Below are 19,044 nucleotides of genomic sequence, written 5' to 3'. Positions count from 1 at the left end.
AAGGGCAGGTGACAAGGCAGGCACATTTGCTGTTCATATGGGGCTTACATTCCAGCGAGGGAGAGAGTAAAAAGTAGATCCCCACTACAGTTCATAATGAAAACTGTGAAGAAAATGAATAGCCTGCTGTGCGCCAGAAACACACATCCAGAGGGAACCCATTTAGACCACCTGAGGAGGTGAGCCCTGAAAGATAAGGATGAATTAGCTATTCATTCCAAGAGCGAAGAATGAATGTTGCCAGCTGAGAGGATAGCAAGTGCAAAGGTCCTGAGGTGCAGAAGGGCTTGGCACACTCTAGGTACCATCAGAAGGTGTCGGGACCAAAATGTCATGAGCAGGGCGAGGTAGGAGGATGTGCAGTTGCAGAGATGGGCAGGGGCCCGATCCTGCAAAGCCTTGTGAGCTGTGATGAAGAGTTTGGATTTTATTGGTAGAGCACTGGGGAACCATTGGAAGTTTTTAAACAGAGAAGTGACACGATCCGATGTGCCTTTTGGAAAAGATCACTTTTGCAGCCAAGAATAGGAACCCCTCCTCTCAAACAGCAGCAGAGTTGAAGGATGACCCTGGGACTCATAGAGTGGTTCTAGATACTTCCATAGATACTGGGAGACGCTGTTTTACTGAAGCTGAGATTGTGTTACAAGTATTCCTGAGTTGTTTAGTGTTGTTTTGGGTCTTCTAATCCCTCTGTGTGCCACAGATATGTCTTGTGTAAATCTCATACATACCATGAACTTAAGTGTGCAAAAAATATAAATTTCTTCTCCACCTCTGCAGCCTAAGCCCCAAATCTGGGAGTTTTCCTTGAGTTGTTCTTACCTGCCTCCCTCCCCTCCCCCGGCCGTGTGAAATCCATTCACGAATGCCGACACATCCTTCTCCAAAGCATGTTGTGCACTTACTGACTTCTCTCCACCTTCACAAATGCAGCACTAGTCTAAACCTCATACACCCGCTGGACTTCCCTGCGGCCACTCCTGTTACCTGTAACTAGTAACTTGCCATTTAGCACCTGTGGTCATTCTGGAACAGTTACATTATTAGGTCAAGACACTCCCCTGATTAAAACTCTCCAATGATGGGCTGCCTGGGTGGCTCAGTCAGTTAAGCATCCAACTCTTTACTTTGGCTCTGGTCAGGTCATTGTCTCATGGTTCGTGGGTTCGAGCCCTGCATTGGGCTCTGAGCTGACAGCACAGAGCCTGCTTGGGATTCTTTCCTTTCTCTGCACCTTTCTCTCTTTCTTTCTCAAAATAAATAAATAAACTTAAAATAATAATAATAATAATAATAAACCTCTTCAATGATTTCCCATCACACTGAAATAAATTTCATACTGTGTCCTTGGCCTACATTGCTCTTTAGAATCTGATCCCAGTTCTCTGCCTGACTTCTTTTTCTTGCCCCTGTGACCCCCTGGTGCCCTGACCGCCGTGGTCCTTGGGTTTTTGAAACACAGAAAGCCCCTTCCTCTCTTAGGGCTTTTGTTTGTTTGTTTGTTTTTCTCACAGTTGTTAAACTTTTTTAAAAATGTATTTATTTTTGAGAAAGAGAGTGAGTGGATCCCAAGTGGGCTCTCTGCTGACATTGTGGAGCCAGATGTGGGGTTCGAACCCACGAAGCGTGAGATCATGGCCTGAGCTGAAGTCGGACTGAGCCACCCAGGCGCCCCCGTCTCTTAGAGCTTTTGTGATGCTATTCCCTTTATTCTTGGCATGGCTGGCTCCTTCTTATAACTCCCATCTCAGCCACGTCACCTCTTCTGAGAAGCCTTCCCTAATAGCCACCTCCTCAGCCACTCATCATTCCCCATCATATTCCACTCTCTCCTAGCAGCCATAACCGGATGGTACACTTCTTGTTTGTTGGTTGGTTTGTCTCTCCACTCCTGCTAACAGCTGAATGCCACAAGAGGAGGACCTTCTCTGCCCTGTTCACCACTCTTCATCCACTGTTCACCCTGTTCACCACTATTCATCCAGTGCCTATGGATTGAATGCATGCATTTTCTCTGTCCGTGGGTCACAGGGTGATCTACTGAGATGAAATAAGGGATCTGAGGTGAAGGCTGAGAGTTTGCAGAGCTTGGGCAGGAAATGGGAGTGACAGCAGGAAAACACAGTAAGACTGCTGAGCAACTCTCTAAAGTTGGTGATGGAAGTGGTCCATGCCTCTGTGTGATTTTTGCTGGTACCTCTGAGCAGCCTGGGTATGGATGTGAGGAAGCTGGTGGCAAATTTGAGCTAAGGGGGGAATTAACAAGACCAGTGAGCCAGAAGGTTACAGTAATAAGGGAGTCAAGGATTCTGGGAAGAGAAATGCCCACTGCAGATCCAACATAGCCTGCTTTTCGTAGGTGCTCAGTAAAAGCGTATGGAATAAATGAATACAAATGGAATGTAGATCAGGTTGGAAAAGAAGTCAGAACAGGAAGAGGGTCACAACCCGGGTGGGAAAGAAGGAGTCTGGAAGCCTAGGGATGAAAGACAAACCGGTGAGGTCAAGAGATTTAAACTGCTAAGAACAGGGGCATTCAGATGATGACCACGAAAGAAGGGGCCTAAATGAAGAAGGGGTTCCGGTAATATGAGCCTGTCAGGGAGTTTTTAAAAGTGAAATTGTATTTTTAATAAGCAGTGTACTCACGTGGTTCATAATTAAAATTATATGGAAAGGATAAACATTGAGAAGTCTGCTCCCTCCCAGGTTCACACCTTTCTGTGCCCCCTCACTGCTACTGCCCTCCATATGCAAACATTTTGTTCATTGAATTTGCATGCTTCTGGTTCCTACATGCTAATTTACCAAATATAAATATGGGTTTTTTTGTCCTTGTTACTGCAAAGGTTAGGATACTCTACGTATAGTTCTGCACCTTTGTGGTCACTTAACTACACAGGTTGGAGAATTTTTGAGGAACGGAAGTATCAGAGGACTTTTCGGAAACGGTTAGAGTTGGGGGGTGGCTGGAGAAGTGGGAGAGTGGGTCTTTGGGGAACAGTGAGGGAATGAGAGAGAATAGATCATATGTTTCCATGGAAACTGTAACAATAATTGAGAGTTCTGCTCCAGGCTGGGGATGTGGCATCAAACAAATCACAGATGAAAACCAAGTATGTCATGAAAGCCGAGACAGAATAACAAAACCTCAGTGATCCTCTAAAACGTAGAGTAACCCTTTGCACCTCCGGTTTTGCCCACCATGGTTTTAAATTAATGTGATTTTTATATTTGAATGCCTACTTAAAAAAATTAATGCTTTATTTACTTATTTGGGGCGGGCAGACAGAGAGAGGGAGAGAGAGAGAATCCCAAGCAGGCTGCATGCTGTCAGCACAGAACTTGACGCGGGGCTTGATCCCTCAACCCTGGGATTGTGACCTGAGCCGAAATCTGACAGAGCCACCCAGGTGTCTCTGAATGCCTACTTTTGACAGTTGCAATCTTGTCAGGTGTATAGGTCAATCCCCTTAAAAAAATTGTTTTAATGTTTATTTATTTTTGAGAGAGAGAGAGAGAGAGAGAGAGAGAGAGAGAGAGAAAGACAGATTGTGAGTAGGGGAGGGGCAGAGAGAGAAGGAGACACAGAATCCAAAGCAGGCTCCAGGCTCTGAGCTGTCAGCACAGGGTCCGACGCGGGGCGCCCCATAGGTCAACCCGCTTAAACAGAACGACACGGCATGCTCGTTGGTCTCCCTCTTCCAAAGATGGAAGGCATCGGTCTTTGAGGTGATGCCTTCACACCTCTCCTCTCCCAGGTCCACCGTATCAGATGTGGCCCAGAAAAATGTGCTCTTAAGCACTGTCATAATTTGTGGGGCAGCTAGGGAGTGACACATGCCTTTTGCTAAGACCTGTGGAAATACAACAAATGACAAAGCAAGCGGGAAGGCCCCTGAGTTCCAAACGAGTAAGCCCTGTTTCAAAAACTCTGAAAAAGAGAACAGTCTGGAGTTTACTTTCCTGAACAGGTGGGAGTGTTTACCTGCAAGGGCTGTCTTGCTAAGCAGGGCTTCTTGGCGCATTTGGCTTACTTGGAGATAGATGCCTTCTGGAACTTTTGTAACAGAGCATTTCAAATCTATTACTCATTTACTATTTAATGTTTGTTTTTCTAGTTTTATCCTTCATGCTCTATTTTATTCATTCATTCATTCATTCATTCACGCATTCTTATTGAGGTAAAATCACCATATACCATTTTATTAGCTCCAGGAATACCACCTAATGATTCGATACTTGTATATGTTGTGAAATGACCACCACGGTGAAGTCTAGCTAACGTCCGTCCCCATCCATAGTTAAATTTTTTTTTTCCTTACGGTGAGTTTGACTCTCTGTTTTCCATGATTCCTTTCATCTGTGAGTTCTCTGCTTTACCAGCCACTACACTTTGTAAGAATTTAACCTCTGTGGTTGTCAAGGGATCACTGGAGATAAAATTATTCTCCAGCTATATAAATTGGGCAGCTGTGCACTGCCCAGATTGATTGCATGAGTGGGCCTTATAAGAGAAAGACAGCAGGTACCTGATAGAGAATGGACACAGCACCAGTACAACTCTCTACATTACAAACTTGATTCTTCTAACCCTCAAATGTGGCCACAACAAACATTTAACTAAGGCTAGTATCGCCTGCCCTCTGAGACTTCAGATGTGCTTGTGGTAGTGATCTGTAGGACCCAAATCTTTTTTGAAAAGTTATGCTGAGATGTTTGAGTGGAGACTCCTTTCTCTGTTATACTCCTGACTCTTGCCTATGGACTCCTGTGCTAGTTGGGGTGGGGAGCAAGGGGAGGCAGACGTACGCTGTGGTGAATGTAGATGTAACATAAAGAAGCTCAAACTCAGCAACACAAAAGTCTATGGGAAATGATTGGAAATCATGGGAAATGATTGGTAATAGAGAAAAATGAAAACAGTTCAATAATGTGAAAGTTAAACGTATTATAGTATATCCATGATATATTCAAAAGAATGAGGTCTCTCTTTGTCTGTCTGCCTGCCTATCATCATGGAAAGATGTCCATGACATAATATCAATTTAAACAGAAGGAAATCATAGAATAGTATGATTAAAAATATAAAATATAATATACACAGGACAATTCTTTTCATGTAATGTACTCATGGTCCCTGCTCTCATTGAACTTTTTCCCCAGTATCTTATTGTGGGAAAAACAACTTTTGAATATAGCACGGTTGAAAGAATTGTACAGTGAAGATCCTTAATACCCACTACCTAGATTCTACAACCAGCATTTGACTGGTTCTGCTTCATCACACATCTATCCATCCATCCATCTTTCTGTCAACCCATTTTTAATGCACTTAAAAAGCAAGTTGCAGACACTGGTACACTTTACCCCTAAATTCTTCAGCATACATGCCATTTAACCAGAGTTCAGTATTTGTTTTTGGTAATTTTTAAGGCGAAATTTACATACAACAAAATGCACTAAGTAGTGTGTCATTCTATGAGTTCTGAAAAGTGCGTACTTTAAAATGCAGTGGAGATATAAACATTAGTCAAGAAATCACACTGATACACGTGACGTGCAACTGTGATGTTTGATGTGCGCTGTGAGAGCTCGCGGGAGTGGGCTCGGCCCTCATTGGAAGTCAGCAAAGGCTTCCGTGAGAAAGCGGGTCTTGGGCTGTACCTAAAGGATGAGTTAAGTGAGCTTCACAAAACGGCGATGGGAGAGTAAATGAAAATCTCAGGTCTCCTCTTCTTGACCCCACCCGCAAGCCAGGCTTGGCTGACCTGTGTGGTGGCCAAGGTACCTGAGCTCCTTCATGAGTTAGGGTGGATTCGACTGCTGTAACAAATAGACCCCCAAATGTACACTAGCTCAGACATGAAGGAAGTTCAATTTCCGTTCATGTAATAGTCTGAGATAGGTGTTCCTGACCTCACCCACTCTCTCCATATGGTGATTAAGGGACCCAGGTTCCTTCCGTCTTACATGACTCCATTAATTTCTGCTGCCTTGTTTTTTTGTCTACATTCAGAGGGCGGAGGGGGAGAAGTATGGGGGAGGCACAAGCTGCTTCTTAAAAGCCTTGCTTTGGAAGTGACACCGATCACTTCTGCCTACACTCTATTAGAGAGAATTTAGTCACATGGCCATGCCTCTGTACAAGGGAGGCCGGGAGAACAATTTTGGTGGAAAGCTAGTGGCATCAGCCTACTTTTCAGCTCTGGATGGAATCTTTCTTGGGGACACAAGAGACTTTCTGACTTTCGCCCTCAGAACTCCCGGCTTATCATGCTCCACAAACAAAAAACCATCAAGCTCCTCTTTTTGGTGACATTTCCTTGTGTTCGAATCATGGAACATGCCAGGTGTTGGTGCTGCTTTTCCTGAAGCATAGCATAAGCCAGGAATAAATTAAGTAGGAAGAAGTCGGCAGCTTATGAAATTAAAAGGAAAAAGTGGGAAGTCCATAGAAACTGGGTGCCCAGGTATAACACTTCTATCTTCAAAAGGTCCCATCCAGGTCTGTTGCTCTATATGCATTTAAGAAGGTTTAAAATAAAAAAAAACTGAGAGATGAGACACCATTCAGTGCCCTCACCAAATGCCTGACTTTGCTAGAATAATGCCCAAGAGGTTGGTGACATCACTACGGAGACTGTTGAGGATTAGGCCATGGCACCTTCCCATAAGGTACCCCTAGAGACTTAGAACTTGTGTGCCACTCTCCAAGGTGCTGATGCTAATTCCTTTAGCTCAAAATGCAGACTGTAGAACAGAGTTGAATATAGCCTTGGCCATATTTCCCAAATATTCTCTTATTCATGCACTTGTTTAGGGTTTTTTTTTGGGGGGAGGGGGCATGTACATACCTCCTTACTATCTTAAATTTTTTCCTTTAAATGGATTTAGTTGACTTTGTTTTCTTCTCTTAGCATTGCCCTTAAACAATGATATATATAAAGTCACAGACTTGATCTACCACTTGTATATTTACTCTACTATGTTTTAGGAAAACTTATTAAAAGAAAAATACTTTTGTCCTTGTATTGCTGATGGTACAAGTGTCATGTTTTGTGAAAAACTGTCTTAAAGATCTTACATTCACACAACGATTTGGCACTTCAATTACTATTGTTATTTTTAAGAACATGAGGTCTTTTGCTTCCTTTTTCAGTGAATATCTGGAAGGTACAGAAAGTGTCTGATCTTCTCTGTTCCCCATGTCCTTTCTGTTAGATGAGAAGCATGCTCAACATTTCCTGTACCCTTAAAAATCTTTCCTGTGATCTTGACCATCCCTCTGGGTCCTTTCCTCACCAAATATATCCAGAGAATGAAACTACTCTTTTGAGATTTGCTGCCTCCACTCCCTACCCACCACCTGTGCCCTGACCTTTTGAACTGTGACTTCTACCCTCAGCAAATTCTGAAACACCTGCCTCCCAGTTTTTATCAGTGATCTCCTGGCTCCTTACTCCCCACATCTGAACACAAGGCACGGTGGCTGCTTACGACAGCAGAGGGCAGACATGAGGGACAGGAACTGGGGCCGAGATTGGAATCCATACCCCATCCCAAGGAGAAGTCATCACTTTTATAAACTCCTCACCAACAGGCATAATTAAGGATTCCCTCATTCGAACAAGTATTTATTAAACATCTACTATGTGCCAGGTACTCTTCTAGGTGAAGAGGAAATGGATGTGAACAAAACAGAGATAAATATCTGCCCTCATGGAACATATATTCTGTGGCAGTGGTGATGATGGTGATGATACCACCTAACAATTGAGTCCTTCCTATACGCCAGGCTCTGTTGTAAGGGCTTTGCATGTATTCACTCACACTTATGCTATAATGTGGCTGCTGTTATCTCTATCTTACAGATGAGGAAATGAGAGACAGAAAGTTAAAATAACTTGCTAAAGTCACATAGCTAGTCAGTGGCATTTGACAGACCGGGTTTGGTTTAGATGCACGCGATCTCGCATTCCTGGTCCCAACAGTGGTATACCTCGGGCATATTCTAGAAGGTTAACAGCTTTCCCTCTTATTTTCTCATTTCCCACTCTCTTCTTTTTCCCTCTGAGTGTAAGCAGAGTTTACGTGCCTTGGTTTTACTTTGAGCCTCTGCCATTAGACAAACCGCATGCCCGTGGTGACGGAAGGCTCCAGATTGCCTGCCCTCCGTCATCACTGCTCCTGTCAGTCACCTACCTGTGTGCAGATGCTCATGGGACCTGTGAGCCATTGCAGGGATTCCTGAGCAGGCTCATGACAATGGACTCCCCGCTTCCAGCCCCTGCCCTTCTCCCTTCTCTGAGGGTCTCAGCTGGTGGGATCCTCCAGGTCCGGGAAGCATCTCTAGTGTGTGTAGTAACTCCTCAGCTGGCTTCCTTTCAGCCCCCAACCTCCATTTCTTCTAACCTGCACCCACCCTTTCACCTGTCCTACCTCTACAATTCCACACACCCCATCCCCATTGCCTCCAACTTTGACTGACCTCGTATGAATTGCCTGGGACCTTGCTACGGATTTACATGCATTACATCATACGAACTCTCCCCTGAGCCCTGCGGGGTAGTTACTGACACGAACCCTATTATACTTACATGGAAATTGTAAATCAGAGAGGTTGAGTGGCCTCCCCAACACCACACAGCGGGAAGGAGGCAGGGCCAGGATTTGAAAGTAGGTCTTGTGATTCTAGTTACAACTTCCCATCTCGGACAGATTTTGTCTCTGCTTTGGGGTCCACTCATCTCCCCCAACCTGCTGGTCTTGTCTTTATTTGAAATGGCAGTTTCAGAACTGCTAGGGAGCTGCACAATGACATTTGTGGGTCCCTCCTTCTGCTGTGGAAAAAAAGTTAAAAATGATGCCTTATGTGATTGCATTGGTATAAGGACGAATATATTAATATAATAAGTTAAAGCATTTTTCTTTAACCTAAAAGCCCATTTTTTCTTGTGATTTTAAGAGAAATTAAAACGCTCTCACGAGCCCCTAAAAAGATTGTGCCCCCACCCCCAGCTCTGTGCTTAGTTTGCCTGCTATAGTGGGTGCCGGTTGCCAGCACTCGCCCCCTAGCACTGCATCCTCAGCAACGTCAAGGCTTGTCTCCCTGAAAGCCACCAGCACGCTTAGCTAGTGTGAGCTCTGGGTTCGTGCACAAGAGAGCAATCCAGAGCTCCGAGCCCCAGACTACAGCGTCTTCTGCTGGAACCAGCCACTGCGCTGAGTTAACACAGGAAGAAATGGCATGAGGGAATGAAAAGGCAGTTTAGTTCAAACCCGTAACAAAGGCCTTTCCTAAGTCTTGGAGCTCCTGATGTAGGAGTCTATCCTAATTTTAATCTCATTAGTGGTATGGAGTCACACGCATACATACACGTACATACATTAGATGTGGTTATATAATCCTACAGACAAAAGCACTTTCCTTTCCTTGAACCTGCTTTGCTATCTTCTTGCGCCATATGGTGAGCTCCTTTATCATATGGTTCACAGATAGCTCAAAGTCTTTGCTACCTGTTCCCTTAATCCTCTTCCAGAGAACCTTTCGACATTTGCTGTCTGATCTTGGATTCCTGCCTTCTCTTTGGTTCTATCCCAATTATGGCACCTTCCTCCCAGCCCCCAGCCATTTTCAAATGCATTTCTGATTGCAGCGTGTTTTTGCCAACTCATCTTCCCAAATCATGGTGAGGTCCTTCCACCTTCCTGATTTTTCCATGGCTCTCCTCCATGAAATGACTTGCTGCTGTTCTACAGCCCTTACCTCCACTCCTCAGAAGAGAGTCCATTACAGAACAAGAAATTAGAAGGGTCCATTTTCCCCCAACAAAATTGATTATATCAAGGAAAATGAGATCTCTGGAATTCAAATTTTATAAGCCTCTGCCCTGCTGCTACAAGTAGATGGTCAAGCCAGAGTGAGCAAAGGGGGTACTTATTAGAAAGACGTGCCTGTTTCTGTGTCTCTCATCAATACCGGAAGGCAGGAAGTACAGCTGGAACAAGGAAGCTTCTTCCAGGAAACCAACAACATGGCCTCCATCTTGGGGGCCCCAGTCTGTCATCCCTGCTTCTTGCTAATGTCTCTCTCTGTGGATATGCACCAGCCTGTGTCACTCCTCAATTCTCAATATCTATTTCTCACATCTGGACTATCATAGAATTTTAAAATCCCAGGAAAGAGAATCTGATGGGCCAGTATGGCACAGGGATCCCGATGATCCGTGGCCATGGGGAGAGGTTGCTTTGCCAGCCATCCATCAGGAAGGACAACAGAAACAGGCTTTCTGAAAAGCAGAGGGGGTTTGGGCAGTTTCTGTAAGAGAAGGAAGGAAATAACTGTCCTGTCTGATACACAGACCAAAGTGGGAGTTGCTGTTAAGCCTGTACATTCTTGAACGTGTTGCCTGACTCTTTGGGAAAAATAATACGAAGTGAATTCTACTTCTGCTGTTGAAGGGCCAGCTAGAGGCTATTAGCATGGAAACTGTGTCTCAGGTGATAATTCATGGCCACTGGTCCAATTACTGTGCTGTCACGGCTCCTGCTACTCTCCGCATATCCATGTCAACTGCATCTTTATGTGCTGTTTCAGAAATCCACAGTCCTGTTAAGATGAATCCCGGGTTTCTAACAGCATAACCCATAATTTTTTTCTACAACAAACATAATAGCAGAAACCTGTAGGTTATAATTGCCCAACACCCAGGGTAAAAATGTGGGATGCACAAATATGGATAGTGAATACGATTAGACATAGTGTGTTTCAACCCCCCCTCCTGCCCAAAACCTCATTGAAAACTGCTGCAGAGATTGATAATATATTCTGAGCATTGAGAACTTGTCTAAATGTTTTGTGTGCATTGCTCATTTAAACGTTACAGCAATTTGGGGCTCCTGGGTGGCTCAGTCGGTTAAGCGTCTGACTTCGGCTCAGGTCATATCTTACGGCTCGTGAGTTTGAGCCCCACATTGGGCTCTGTGCTGATGGCTCAGAGCCTGGAGCCTGCTTTGGAGTCTGTGTCTCCCTGTCTCTCTGCCCCTCCCTGCTCATTCTGTCTCTCTCTCTCAAAAATAAAGAAAATGTTAAAAAAAATTGTTTAAACTTTACAACGATCTTACAAGGTGGGTACTATTGATAGCTCCATTTCACAGATGAGGAAGTAGAGGCTGAGACAGACAAGAGACTTGCAGATTTACGCAAACAGTGAATGCAGGATCAAACCCAGGGGGTCCGTCTCCTGAATGCATAACCACTAAGCCACATGGCCAGCTGCCCTCCAAGTGCTCCATTTCTGCCTTGGAGGAAGCCCGTTCTCCATTAGCCTATAACACCACCAGCAAAGGAAGGCTTGCGCACACAGGGCAGATCAGATTATAGAGAAAACAGGCTTCCTTTGTGCAACCTAATTGTTCAAATCGATGACAGACCCTTAAGGGTTTCATTGCATTTTCTTTCGGTAAAAGGCATCAGTTACTGGTTTGCTTTCCCTGGGGAACCGTGTGAAAAAACAGTCAAATGAAATCTGCTTTTATTTTAACCATCTACCTTTGTCAATTGTAACACATGATTCAAAGAAAATTGACTAAGCATACATATCGCCAGCATTGATTTTGGCTCAAAAGAATGCTACAATAACTGGAGTTGATACCTATCAGTTATCATTAACCGATTCTATGATATCAGTAATTAGGAGTCATATAGCCCAGGGTTTTGAAATTTTTGCGTTTCTTAGGACAACCCAATCAAACAATTAAAAAAATTTTTTAAATGAAATCCAACTAAACATCTTCATTGAAAACATAGGAGCTAGGCATATGAGGTTCCAATCTCCTTATCCCCCTCTGCCCCCCTGTCCCCAGCATTGGCTGTGAGTCATTCCTTCCTCAGTGTAGTGACATTTGCTTAACAATAGCAAGCCCAGAGATGACTCGGCTAAAAGTACCTCCATTCTAAACTTCCTTTCACACTTCCTCCGGCTCTCTCTGCTAGTGGGCAATAGTTCAACTTGATTAAATCTGAGGTGTCACATGACATCGTTTTAAAAGGCTTAAATCTTAACACCTGTTAACCCAAACTCTGACCTGAAATTTTGGCTGATCTCCCCCATTATCAATGTCCCCCACTACCGTGGTGCATTCATTACCATTGATGAGCCTGTGTCGACACGTCATTATCACCCAACGTCCACAGTTTACATTAGGATTCACCCTTCGTGTTGTACATTCTGTGGGTTTGGACAAATGTATAATGACATGTATCCACCGTTATAGTATCATACAGAATAGTTTTCACTGCCCTAAAAATCCTCTGCGTTCTGCCTATTCATCCCTCCCGCCCCCCTACCCCCTAGCAACCACTGATCTTTTCACTGTCTCCATGGTTTTGCCTTTTCCAGAATGTCATATAGTTGGAATCATACATATGTAACCATATAAAGAGATTTTATTTTAAATACAGAAAGCCTTACATAATAAATCATGAAATAACCAAGTTGTATCATCGGAGTTGATCTGCGTGCTGAGTGTCACTGTTCTTATTTTTTGTTCGTCCAACTTGAAGATTGTACCCACCAAGTCCTACCCAGATCCACACTATTAACTCCCAATTAACATCTTTTCCCCATTGTATCGCTTTTCCATTTTTTCTGAAGTACTTCTTCAATTAACAAGTCTCCCCAGTTGCCAGAAATCATTTCTACACTGTTAACTTCCTGTTTGTGGCTAGAGGCAAAGGCATTTGATTTCCCCAACCCACATGACTTCATATTTGGTTAATGTGACCACCATTAAAAATAAAATTTAAACGCACAGTATGTGTGGACATACGTGCTTAGAAAACTTGATCCGAAGTTTGAACGATAAGAATACACTTTGTAGATCAAACTCGGGGCCCTGAGGGTAACCTAGAGCATGTAACCTAGGACATCTTCTTGTCCAGTGAAAGTTGAAGGTCAGGAAAGCCTCAAAGGCTAACAATTCATCGGCCATGATGAACATGACACCTTCTGTTCTTTCTCTCTGTTGAGCTCTTCACATGCCTTATGCCATGGAGTCATCCTCCTGGCCCCATGGACTGATGGACTCTTGTCTACATGTTGCTACCACATCCAGCATGCTCTAAGATCGCTCAGCTGGAATGGATCTGCCCCACACTCCAAGCCTCTGGTTACCAAGGGTTGAGTGGCTCGAGCCAAGTCTTTATCCCTGGCCCAGTCCGAGGGCGGACTTCGGCACATCTGCATGCCACAACAGACCGATCGATGAAGGCCTGGAGGCCAGGCATATCGTCCCTCCCTCGTTCAGAACTTTGGAAGCTGACAGAGGCTCTGCTGATTTCACAGGGAAGCCCTGTCCACACTGAGCATTCACCTCCCCGAGGGTCCTCTTAGCCTCCTGGGGAGGGCTCGTGCCCGCCCCATCTCTAAGCACAGAATGTAGGACCTGGCTTTCATTCCGGACTTGGCATTACATCTCCTGGGAGATTGATTTTGCAGACATTTTGGTCTGTGGCTTCGGCTCGCCTTCTGCCTTTCTGTTTGTCCCTTCCGATAAAGGGAGAGAGAACCATGCTCCCCATAGAGGGAGTTGGAGCGTCTCTTTTATTCTTCCTGACTCTGCTTTCGCGTTAACAGTGTGGCTTGCTGTGGTGCTGAGTGCCCAGTGTCACCTGCGTTATGTCACTCGCTCTCACAGCAGCCCTGTGGGGGACGAGCTGCCATTGTGGCCCTTTCATGGGCGAGGGAACTGAGACTCAGAGAAGTTGAGTACTTCGCCCACGATTACACAGCAAGCACATGACCGAGCCAGGCTTTAAATTCGTGATTACAGAGCCGAACTTGTACCACCGGGGTCTCACAATTCTAATTAGATGCAAAGCTTCCAGCTCTTCAGACTCTGTCGCAGCCGCATTCTTACCTCAAAGAGCTTGTCAGCGTCCCTGTCATGTTAGAAGATGTGGATGCGGGAGCTAACCTTCATTTTGTAACGCAGCCGCACCCAGATTTCTCTCACAGTCCTCCTCCTGAGTGGGTGAACACTTTGGGAGGGGCAGATGGACAGCGTTTGCCCAGTGCTCCAGCCCCTGATTACACCACCACCCTGATGGCCTGCCACACCACCACTGCGTCCTCCCCTGGGCAGGCCAAGCCTGGCACAAGAAGGCCCCCAATATTTAGAAGATTCTGATTTAATTGGTCTGGACTGTGGCCCAGGCATCAGCTTCTGGAAGCTCCGCAGAGAATTCTAATGTGCGTCCTGGAGAAACAGGAGCTTGGTGCCAGCCTGCAAGGCAGACCCCAGCTAAGGGTGGGGAGGGGAGGAGCAGCGTCTGCCTTCAGATCAGAGCTGAGCTGATCTAAAGTACCCTCTGCTGGCCTCCATGGGGCTGGGTGCAACCCACAGGAGACAGCCAAGAGAGCAGGGGAACCCCTGAAAAGATGGAACCCTAAAATAAGGGAGGATGCACGCCTTGCAGCAGACCACCACCCAAGACCTGCCCCCGAGCCTGCTCCCTTGTGTGGTGGGTGTGGGAGAGGAGGGGGCCAGGGTCTACACGAGCCTACGGCGTATACACCCGGCGTTAACTAGCTTCTCTCTCCCTGTCCCATGCCAACCTCAGCTCAGGCACCTTATTGACCCATCCTCTTCTCCCAGGTTGGACTTTTGGGACCCCATGAGCCTCAAGTCCGTCTCTGTCTTTCTCTTTTGGGTGCACCATTTGAGTTCAAGTTCAAGTCTTTCCCCAATCCCAGTGTGTTAGTTCAGCTTGGAGGTTCCAACAGTGCTAGATGCTTGGTCTCTCCCCCCTCCTCCCTTCCCCCTCCCCCTCCTCCCCTCCCCCTTCTCCTCCTTTCCCCTTCTCCCCCTCCCTCTCCCCCTCCCCTTCCTCCTCCTCCCCTTCCTCCACCTTCCCTGTTGTAGGGATGTTGTTGAGAACACCACCCACTGTAGGACTATGAGTTGAAGATCCATGCGAGACATTTCTTTGAGACCTAAGTTCTAGGGAAAGCTTATTCTTCTCTTTAAAAAATGATTTTCTTGGGGTGCCTGGGTGGTTCAGTTGGTTTAGCGTCCAACTTCAGCTCAGGTCATGATCTCACAGTCCGTGAGTTCGAGCCCCGCGTTGGGCTCTGTGCTGACAGCTCAGAGCCTGGAGCCTGTTTCGGATTCTGTGTCTCCCTCTTTCTTTCTCCTCCTCTGCTCATGCTCTCTCTCTTCTCAAAAATAAATAAACGTTAAAAAAATTAAAAAAAAAAAAAGATTTTCCTTAAAGGAAATATAAACTTGTGTTAGATTTCATGTGTCTCTGGTTGCTTTGGCCTCCAGGAACCTGAGGAGGGAGGAAGAGAAAAAGAGAGAAACTGTAAACACTTACTTTATAGTGTATAATGCTTTTAACCACCTTTATTGTAGTATAATTTACATATCATGAAATCCACTTGTTTATGTTATATAATCTTGAATGCCACTTCAATTTCTTTGTGAAATATGGGTTAGATATGGCCATATATAAGTTAAATAACCCTTAGACCTAAGTCACTGGAGATCTCCAGTGACCCAGAGCTAGGGTTTTTGTTTGTTTTTTTAAGCTACTTTCTCCTCATGCAGATTTTTCCCATTCATTTATCCAATGAATATTCCTTGAGTGTCTGTTGGGGTTACAACAGTAAACAAGTCAACAAAATAACTGCTCTCAGAGAGCTTACATCTAAGGAGGGAGGGAAGGAGAGAGAGAGAGGACTCTAATGCCAGGTGTGGTGAGTACTATGAAGAAAAACAAAGTAAGGGGAAGTGGATGAGGAATAACAAACTGGGCTGTAACTTTAGAGAGAGTGGTCAGTGGCACCTGGGTGGCTCAGTTGGTTAGGCATCTGACTTCAGCTCAGGTCATGATCTTGCAGTTTGTGAGTTCAAGCCCCGAGTTGGACTCTGTGCTGGCAGTTCAGAGCCTGGAGCCTGCTTCGGACTCTGTGTCTCTCTCTGTCTCTGCCCCTCCTCTGCTCACACTCTGTTTCTCTCAAAAATAAATAATCATTAAAAAAGTTTTTTTTTTTTTTTTTAAATTTAGAGAAGGTGGTCAGGGAGGACCTCTGCAAGGAGATGAGGGAGTAAACTTGAGCATATCTATGGGGAGAGTCCTAAGTGCAGTGGGGGGAGAGGAAGACCCTAGGAAGGGAGAGTGAGCACAGACCCACTTGCATTTTATAGCATCATTGGGGTATGTAGAAAACAGTGGGCGTGTTGGTTGGGAACAAGTGGTCGGGGTGGGGGCAGGCGGGGGAGCAAGGAATAATTAGGAGACAATTTCAGGAGGCCAGACTCAGGAGCATGGTGGCTTAGGTCAGGAAAGACGTCGGGGAGGGAATACATTTTGAATGCAGAGCTGACAAAACTTGTTGACGCCTTGGATGAGGGGCGTAACCAAGAGGAGTTAAGAGAGACTCAGTTTGGCTTTGGACTTTCGGCAGGTGTCCGGTGAAGTTGGGGAAAGGGAGCGGGGTCTTGGGTCCCTGACTATGCCTGCCCTTTCACATTGGTAAGTGCACGGACCCACAGTTAGTTGAGAAGCAGACATTGGTGCTGGTGGGCAAGGATCATGATCAGGCCCCTCGGTCGTTCTCGGTCGATCGTTCTCTGATAAAGATGAAGTAGATGATAACCCCTGTAGCGGGTGGAATTGTCTTCCCCCAAAATATGTGTTCAAGTCCTAACTACAGGATGTAATCAAGTTCTGGTATGGTGATTCAATGACTGGTGTCCTTAAAAGGAGAGTAAATTTGGACACAGACACGGGGGCACAGGAGAGAATGCCACGTGAAAACAGAAATTGGAGTGACGTATCTGTAAGCCAAGGATTGTTGGCAACCGCTGGAAATCAGGAAAGAGGCATGGAACAGATTCTCCGTGAGAATCTAGAAGGAAGCTTCTAGAAGGAAGCACGTCTGCCAACACCTTGGTTCCAGGCTGCTGGCCCCCAGAACTGTGAGAGAATAATATCCTGTGGTGCTGAGCCACCCAGTTTCTGGTTCTTTGCTACGGCAGCCCTAGAAAAATGGACAACCACCAGGTGTTAAACCCGCATCATTTGCCCAGCACGGTGTTAAGGTGCACGCTTTGCTCACTGTATCCTGTAAAATTCCCTCACTACCACCAACGGCTAAGTGTTGTTGGTGTCCCCATATTACCAGAGGAGGAAAAGTTCGGTGAACTTCCCAAGGTCAGGCAGCTAGTGTGCAGTGGAACTCGGGCAGGTACCAGGTCCCGTGACTCTGAACCCCATGCCCTAACCATCATGCAACATTATGCAAAGGCCACGACTCCAGGCACGTTCTGCCGTTTGCATTCACCAGTAAAGTTCATCGCAACCTACTCTGCATCCAGGAGTCCCTGGGCTACTTTCCCACATTTTATCTGCTGCCACTGGAGCGTTGTTATTTATCACGTCTCTCCCAGAAGATTCTTGGGTAACAGATGTGGCTTGGAATTTGATAAGAGCGTCACTTCAACACATCCTTTCAATCTGTTTGGAATCCTCACCCTGGAGACGGAGGGACAGCTGAGCAAACAGCCCACGCCCTCTATGTTGGTATTAACTGAACTGGAAGCTCCAGAAACTTCATGAGGCAATTAATGAAAAGCAAAAGATCATTTCCATTTGAAGGAACATTTTAGAACCTGGCCATCGCTGTGGCCGTGGCAATGGCGATTTCTCTGCCATTTATTTTCCTCTCTCATGCCAGTGCATCAGGGCACAGAGGGAGGAAGGAAGATCTCCCCGGGCCGCTTAATGCTTGGAAGCAGGGCCATGCCCATCCTGTTTTAGGGCACATCACCAATGCCTAGCATTGTGCCTGGCACAGAATCCCCAAGAGAGCTTGTGGATGGAGGAACCTGGATGCATGGTTGTGGCACCAACTCAGACCAAGCCCATCTCGCCAAGTAAATGAGTGGTTTGTCAATGGCTGTATAAGAAATGGAGAAAGAAATGACTGTTCTGTCTGTGGCCTTGAATTAGCCCATGAGTTCCCCAGCCTCAACACGCGGGGTGGGTAGGAAAAGGAGGAACAGGGCTGGGATCTGGAGCCGAATTTGAAACCCTCCTGTGACAGCTTGCAGTAAATAATTTGAATAATTTCCCACAGCAGAACACTTGGTGCTTGAGGTCCAGAGAATCAGATAGAATATGGTTAAGTGCGTGGGTTTTGGAGACAGGGGCCGTAGGAAGTTTCACTTCTAGGGGAGAAACTTTAGGCAAGACACGCACTTCCTACACCCTGGCTTCCTCGTCTGTAAAGTGAGGTACTGGAAGTTCCCACTGTGCATTCCAGTGGAGATTAAAGGAGATCCTGAGCAGTATAAGCAAGAAATGGGAGGGGTTATCATTACCAACCCATAAGGACCCCCCCCCCCACCTGTGCTGGTCCCGCCTTCAGCGCCCCCCTCCCTTCTTCCTGGTGCAAACCCTGTACCATTCCATTCCAGCCTTTGTTGGTCCAGCATCCCGGCAGCTCTGGTTGCTGGATCTCTCCAATTCTGCTAGAGATGATTGGTTGCTGCCTTGCAGACAGCTGGGAATTGAAATCTAGGATCTGCATTCTAGAGCTTGAGTGCTCACTTCCTACAGTAATTCTAGGAGAAGGTTTGTAGGTTTGGATAGTTTGATCCTAAGGGAGCACAGTTCTCTTCCCTCTGCCTGGAATATGCCTGCTGGCTCTGCTGATCTTCTAGGTCCACACTTCGCTATTGTTTCCCCAGAACACCTTTCGCTGACCTGCGAGATCAGGTTGGGTCCTCTGTTTAACCAGTCGTGAGGCGCCGTGCACTTCTCTTGCTGGGGTTTAATCGTAACTGATTTAGGTAATTATTTGTGCAGGAGGGGGAGCTTTGTGAGCCCTGCATCCCCAGTGCCTATCCCAGTGCCTGGTGCATCCCAGACACGTAATGTTTACTGAATGAATGGATGAATTGGCCAGCCTTCCAAGTCCTGGATAAGACTAGAAAAGATGACACATTTGGAAGGCACAATGAATTCCT

The 19,044-nt window shown here is 45.9% G+C and overlaps 1 protein-coding gene across 5 annotated transcripts in view; it reads left to right on the top strand.

Moving 5' to 3' along the window:
- PRKCB (protein kinase C beta) overlaps positions 1-19,044 on the top strand; it is a 331,373-nt gene that overhangs the window by 246,619 nt on the left and 65,710 nt on the right. The gene's annotated exons all lie outside the window — the stretch shown is intronic.

The sequence above is a fragment of the Panthera onca genome, chromosome E3 (assembly GCF_046562875.1).
Source record: "Panthera onca isolate mPanOnc1 chromosome E3, mPanOnc1 haplotype 2, whole genome shotgun sequence".
NCBI classification, from domain to species: domain Eukaryota; kingdom Metazoa; phylum Chordata; class Mammalia; order Carnivora; family Felidae; genus Panthera; species Panthera onca.
The sequence above is the reverse complement of the archived record's forward strand: the minus strand, read 5'-3'. Positions and strand labels throughout refer to the sequence as shown.